This window comes from Lactuca sativa, chromosome 4 (genome assembly GCF_002870075.4).
Source record: "Lactuca sativa cultivar Salinas chromosome 4, Lsat_Salinas_v11, whole genome shotgun sequence".
In the NCBI taxonomy this organism is placed as follows: domain Eukaryota; kingdom Viridiplantae; phylum Streptophyta; class Magnoliopsida; order Asterales; family Asteraceae; genus Lactuca; species Lactuca sativa.
This window is the reverse complement of record NC_056626.2, coordinates 136320212-136327238: the sequence shown is the minus strand read 5'-3', so window position 1 is coordinate 136327238 and position 7027 is coordinate 136320212.

Genomic DNA, 7027 nt, shown 5'->3' with positions numbered 1-7027 from the left:
AATGCTTTTATGTGCTAAATGTTATATGTTTGCCATATATGATATTATTTGTTCGGATCTATGGTTTGTTGCCAACCAGATCTGGAAACCTTATGTGTTTAGGATTCCAAGCGTAGGATTACGGTATTAGAACTAGCATGTAAACGTTTCAGAGTGATAAGGATGATTTAATTATCTATCATGGATGAGGATCTAATTTCACCTTATTCGGTGTGTAGATCAAAAATGGTAAGAACCAGAAGTGGCGTTGGAAATGCAGATGAAAACAGGAATCAACCACCAATGATTGAGCAAGCACCTGTTGTAGCAGCAACACCAGAGCCAATGACAATGGATGGGGTGCAAGCCATGATTCGGGCTATGTTAGCCGAACAAAGGGAAGAAATGCGACGAATGTTGCATGAAAATAGGGACGAACCTATCATGCCTATTGAGCAAGCCAAGCTGATTCTCAAGCAATCGAAGGAAGGAAATAATATTCGCGATGTGAGTCAAGTTGGGACTCAGGAAGAACGAAGGAATGACCCGGAAAGGGGAAACAACAAGGATGGGCGAATGTACAAGAATTTCTTGGGCGCTAAGCCGCCAAGCCTTTCTAGAAGCCCAAAGCCTGTTGGGATTATGGACTGGATCTCCAAAATGGAGATGGTGTTTGAAAGTTGCTACTGTAGCAACAAATAGAAGACTGTCTTTGCAGTTAGAAAACTGAAGACCAGAGTCTTGATCTGGTGGAAGTTGTTAGCAGATACTATGCCATGAGGAGAAGCCCTGAAAATGTCATAGGAGGAGTTCTTGGAACAACTAAGGGTGCAGTATTGTTTAGAGATAGATCTGATTGATCTGAACAATGAGTTCCAAAACTTGAAGAAGGGGAGAATGAGCATAGAACACTATGCTATTGCATTCACTGAGAAAATGAAGTTATTTCCGTACCTAGTGCCAACAGAACTCTCCAAGATTGAGAGGTTCGCTAATGGACTGCCTGCTGACTTTGGCCCGACAGTCAAGATGGCAACCACTCTAAAAACAGCTGTTCAAGCAGCTAAGAATGTGGAGGCCCAGAAGAAGGAAAAAGGTCTGGAAAGAATAGAGGTTGGTGATAAAATGAAGTTCGATGGACCTTCAGGGTCCAACAATAAAAGTAAATTCTTGAAATATGGTTCGAGAGGAGGAGGAGGCGAAGCGAAATGGTGCGACAAATGTAAGAAGAAGCATCATGGAAAATGTGAGGTAGTGGCCACATGTTTTAGATGTGGAAAGCCAGGCACTACGCCAATGAATGCACTCTAACCAAGAAAGTTTGGTATGGTTGTGGTGAGGAGGGACACATGTCTAGGGACTGCCCGAAAAAAAGGAGACAACAACACCCAACATTCTGCCAAAGCTGAAAGTGAGAGCCTTCCAGATGAAACTGGAAGCTGCCAAAGATGAAGCTGATGTCGCTTCAGGTACCTTTCTCGTTAACGAATTGCCTGCCCAAATTTTGTTTGATTCTGGAGCCAATTACTCCTTTATTTCGCATGAATTTGGTAGAAAACTAGCTTTGCCTATTGATAGACTAAATAATGCTTTATTAGTCGAAGTTTCTAGTGGCAAGTTTGTACCTGTTAGCTATCGCATGAAAAACATCATCATAGACTTGAATGGGAATAAGTTCCACGAGGAATTATTGCCTATTGAACTGAATGGTCTCGACATCGTGTTGGGAATGGATTGGCTGAGCACCAATGATGCCGAAATATTATGCAAAAAGAAGATAGTGAAAGTAAACCCGCCAGGGAAAGAATCATTTGTGGTGTATGGGGATAAACACAGAGTAAATTCTGGAATCATTTCGCTAATGAAAGCCGGAAAGTGTTTGCCCAAAGGATGTACATCATATTTGGCATTCGTGATTGATGCTAAGAAGGAGAAAAGGGAGATGCAAAGCATTCCTGTCATGTGTGATTATCCGGAAGTATTTCCTGAAGATCTTCTCACATTATCGCCTGATAGACAAGTGGAGTTTAGAATAGACTTGTTACCAGGGACGACACCAATAGCAAAGGTACCTTACCGATTAGCACCGACGGAGATGAAGGAGCTGATGATGCAACTTCAGGAGTTATTGGACAAAGGTTTCATTAAACCTAGTTCATCACCCTGGGGAGCTCCAGTCTTATTCGTGAAGAAGAAAGATGGAAGTATGAGAATGTGCATCGATTACAGAGAGTTGAACAAGGCAACAATAAAGAATAGATATCCGTTGTCGAGGATTGATGACCTGTTTGATCAACTACAAGGTTCAAGTTATATTTCAAAGATCGACCAAAGGTTAGGATATCATTAGCTAAAGGTGAGAGAGCAGGATATCGAGAAGACTGCATTCTGAACGCGATATTGACACTACGAGTTTTTGGTTATGTCGATTGGACTAACCAATGCTCCAACAACATTCATGGATTGAATGAATAGGGTTTGTAATCCGTTCCCTGATAAATCTGTGATAGTGTTCATAGATGACATTCTGATTTACTCAAAAAGCCAAGAGGGGCATGGCCGACACTTGCGAGAAGTGTTGGAAGTCTTGAAAAAGGAGAAGCTGTATGCAAAGTTCTCATAATGTGATTTTTGGATTCGAGAAGTCCAATTCTTGGGTCACGTGGTCAACCAAGAAGGGATAATGGTTGATCCAGAAAAGATTGAAGTTGTGATGAAATGGGAACAACCAAAAAGTCCCACAGAGATCCGAAGCTTTTTGGGATTAGCTAGATACTACCGAAGGTTTATCCAAGGCTTTTCTTCGATCGCTACTCCATTAACAAATTTGACCCACAAAGGAACTGCTTATGCTTGGAGTGATAAGCATATAAAAGCATTCGAGTTGATAAAGAAGAAGCCATGTGAGACACCGATTTTATCTCTACCCGATGGAGTTGAAGACTTTGCTGTTTATAGCGATGTGTCTGGGGTTGGATTGGGTTGTGTTTTGACCCAAAGAGATAAGGTGATCGCGTATGCATCTCGACAGCTGAAAGAGCATGAAAGGAACTACCTTTCGCTATGAAAATATGGAGGCATTACCTCTATGGCACGAAGTGCAAACTTTTCACTGATCATAAGAGTCTTCGATATCTCTTTAATCAGAAAGAATTGAATATGAGGCAGCGATGCTGGCTAGAACTACTTAAGGACTACGACTATGAGATACTTTACCATCCCGGTAAAGCAAATGTTGTCGCTGATGCTCTTAGTCGGAAAGTCAATCTTGAGAGAAAAAGGCCAAGAGCGTTGAGAATAGAAGTTGTCTCGACAATTGTGGAGAGTATAAAGAAAGCTCAACAAGAAGCTTTTGAGAAGAATGACCGAAAGGGAGAACGTTTGGGCAAAACGTTAGTGTTCGGTGTAAACAGTCACAGACTGAAGGTATTCCAAGATTGTATTTGGGTACCTAAGTCAGGAGGAATAAGAGATCTTTTGATGTAAGAAGCTCACAAAACCATGTACTCGATTCATCCCGGTAGCACTAAAATGTGTAGGGACCTGAAACCCTATTACTGGTGGCCAACGATGAAGCTCGACATTGCGAAGTATGTGGCCAAGTGTGTGACTTGTGCAAGGGTAAAAGCACAACATCAGAAATGATACGGGAGTTTAGAACCTTTACCCATGCCTATGGGTAAATGGGAATACATTGCTATGGATTTTGTCACTAAACTGCCCAGAACAAAGAATGGTCACGACATGATTTGGGTGGTCGTTGATCGCTTCACTAAGAGTGCGTATTTCATAGCATCCAATGAGAAATGGTCTATGGATAAGCTTGTGAATTCTTACGTGAAGGAAATTGTGAGGCTTCACGGTGTTCTGTTAACGATTGTGTCAGATCGTGAGCCGTTTCACCTCGTGATTTTGGAAAAGTCTACAAGAGGAATTGGGTACCAAGTTGTGTTTGAGTACAGCTTACCATCCACAAACTGATGGTCAGAGCGAACAAACGACACAAATGCTTGAAGATATGTTGAGAGCATGTACCCTGGAATTCCAAGGTAACTGGGATGAACATTTACCTTTGGTAGAATTCTCCTACAATAATAGGTTCCACTCGAGCATTAAGATGGCACTGTATCAAGTTATGTACGGACAAAAATGTCGTACGCCGTCTTGTTGGCTTGTGGCTGGGGAAAAGCAGTTTCTGGCTCCGGAGATAGTCCATCAAACTACTGAAAAGTTGAAAATAATTAGGGAGAGAATGTTAGCAGCTCACTATCGTCAAAAGAGCTATGCTGACAACAAGTGAAGACCGATGACTTTTGAAGTTGGAGATTCAATTTTGCTTAAAGTCTCACCGTGGAAGGGACTTATACGATTTGGTAAAAGGGGGAAAGTTAAGTCCAAGGTTTATTGGACCGTTTAAAGTTCTTCAGAGGGTTGGGAACCAAGCTTACAAGCTCGAATTACCCGAAGAACTGAATGGGATTCATAACACTTTTCATGTGTGTTATTTGAGGAAGTTCACGGGAGAAGTTCCCGACATGATTCCAATTTCTGAATTAAGAATTGATGAAAATAAGAGGTTAATTGAAGAACTAGAGGCAATCGTTGACTGAAAGACTAAGAAGTTGCGACGCAAGATGGTCGAGTTAGTGCTTGTCCGATGGAAACATACGAATGGGCCAAATCTCACTTAGGAGACGGAGAGTGACATGATGAGTCGCTATTCGCATTTGTTTGTTGATGTGTGATTCCAGGGACGAAATCACTCTAAGGTGGAGAGAATTGTAACGCCCGTGTTTCTGGGCCAGACATTAATGATGATGTAATAGTCTAGGTTAACCTTTGTAACCCATTTTGAAATAATAAGAATGTACTATTTGAGTATTATGTGTTTTATGCTTAATTGCTTAATTGTGTGGCTTAAATGAATTAAGAATAAAAATAAGCGTAAAAATGAAATGTTAGAGAAACCCAATATTTATACATGAAGACGTAGTGGTTGTGAAGAGGTTTCCGAATATATTAAGAATGCTGAAATCCGAGTTATAACGAAAACGTTATGACCTGTCGAAGTTTCGCGACAGAACCGGCATGACGCTGAATGACGTAAAATATGAATTTAAGATAGAGCGATATCTAGCCTTAGTAATCTAAATGAAAGTCGTAGAATACGTTAAACCGAGAGCGTGCATAAAAATAATGCCCAAATCTGACTTCGTATGAGGAAGTTATGATTTTTCGAAGTTTCAGCTTAGCAGTATGCAACCCGAAACTTGAATTTGAGATCGATTGGTTTCCAGCCGAAACAATCTAAATGAGAATCGAAGATCTCATCAATCGTAGTCCAACGGTAAAGAGACAGACAAAACTGGACGTCTGATGAAGAAGTTATGAATTTCTAACGGAGTTTTCCTGTCCCGGCCTACTAAAAATAACATAATAAAAATAAATTCAAAAATAGTCGACGGAGTCTAAACGAGAGTTGTAGAACATAATGTCACCTACGCATGCATATAAATAACGTCGAAAACGGAGCTCGTATGCGAAAGATATGAATTTCTGAAGTTCAGGGCACGAAATCCGACCCTGTGTCATAACTCACGACGTGAACACTGTGTTAACGACGTGAACTCAGAAAAACGTCACCTGGACTCTGTCAGACCCCACTTGTGATGACGCTTGCAGTGACGATCAAGCCCCACGACGTGAGTATTAAAAACTCACGACGTGAACCCAAAAAATTCACCCTATAAATAGAAATCAAGGGTCAGCCGATTTTGGTTGCTCCTTGTGACATCCCCATTTCACGGCCATAAAAGACCGATTTTTGTTTATGCTTTGTTTAAAAATCAGAGTAACATTTTAAATAAAAGTGTTGCGGAATTTGTCCCATCACAAAATATGATAAAGATTTATCAAAAGCATTTCCATAGAAATGTATTTTATTAAAAAGACTCGGGATGTCATGTTCGATACAGATCATAAGCATAAACAATATAACATAGGCCTTACTACATTATTCCGTATTTACAGGCCTAAAATCCCTTAATATTTCATTCCAAGACATCACATCTATGTTCATGCACCACTACCTGTAATACAAGAAACTGAGTGGGTCAGGCTTGGGAGCCTGATGAGCACATATGGTTTTCAACCCACAATAAATAAGTTTATTAACTTTATCAAACCAAACAAACCAGATTACCCATTCCCGTTATCCTCACTTTACGTCCCTAAAACATTTAACACAAGGGACCTAGTCTAAGGACTTTCATCAGGATGGATACTACTGCTAAGGGGATTCCTCAGTGATAAATGTCTATAAGGCAACCATGTGGGGGATAGAGTACACTTGGTGAGCACACAGTTCAAATAAACACACTGTTCAAATAAACACCTACAGGTTGCGAGCCTACTAGTGTTCCACTGGACTGTCTAGAATAGTACGTGGTCGTCATCTTAACTCCTCTGGATGACTGGATCATCAATAATATCTATAACGAGGCCTCTCATCATTTTATTTTGTCACACAACAACTATTACATCTACCCATGTTTTACCCAACACATTTTGTAGATATAAAATACGTATATAGTTTAAATCATTTAAAACATGTATAAAATTGTTCATCCAACATAAATATCAAGTATACAGATAATATGCACACACAGCACGTAATTTATATAAATACTTCATATCTAAGTGTAAGCTGAAAGTAACTATGCACTCACTTGGAAGGTGGTGACTCAGCACTTAGGCAACGCTTCGATACTCTCAAAACAATTTTCCTTCGATAAAACCTAGTATCAATACCACTAGGGTTTAGTCTAACGATAACCGCGACAAATTAATAGTCTGACTATTATTATTATTATATAAACGTTATACGAAACTTATATAAATCATAATGATAGCCCAAATAACTATTTTAAGGACCTAATAATATTACTATAATTATTTGAAAGCTATATTAAAAATTGCGTAAGCGTAGCTCATTTGCAGCGGATTTTAAAGAAAACCGGGCTTTGCTCGCAGCAGCGTTTCGAAACCG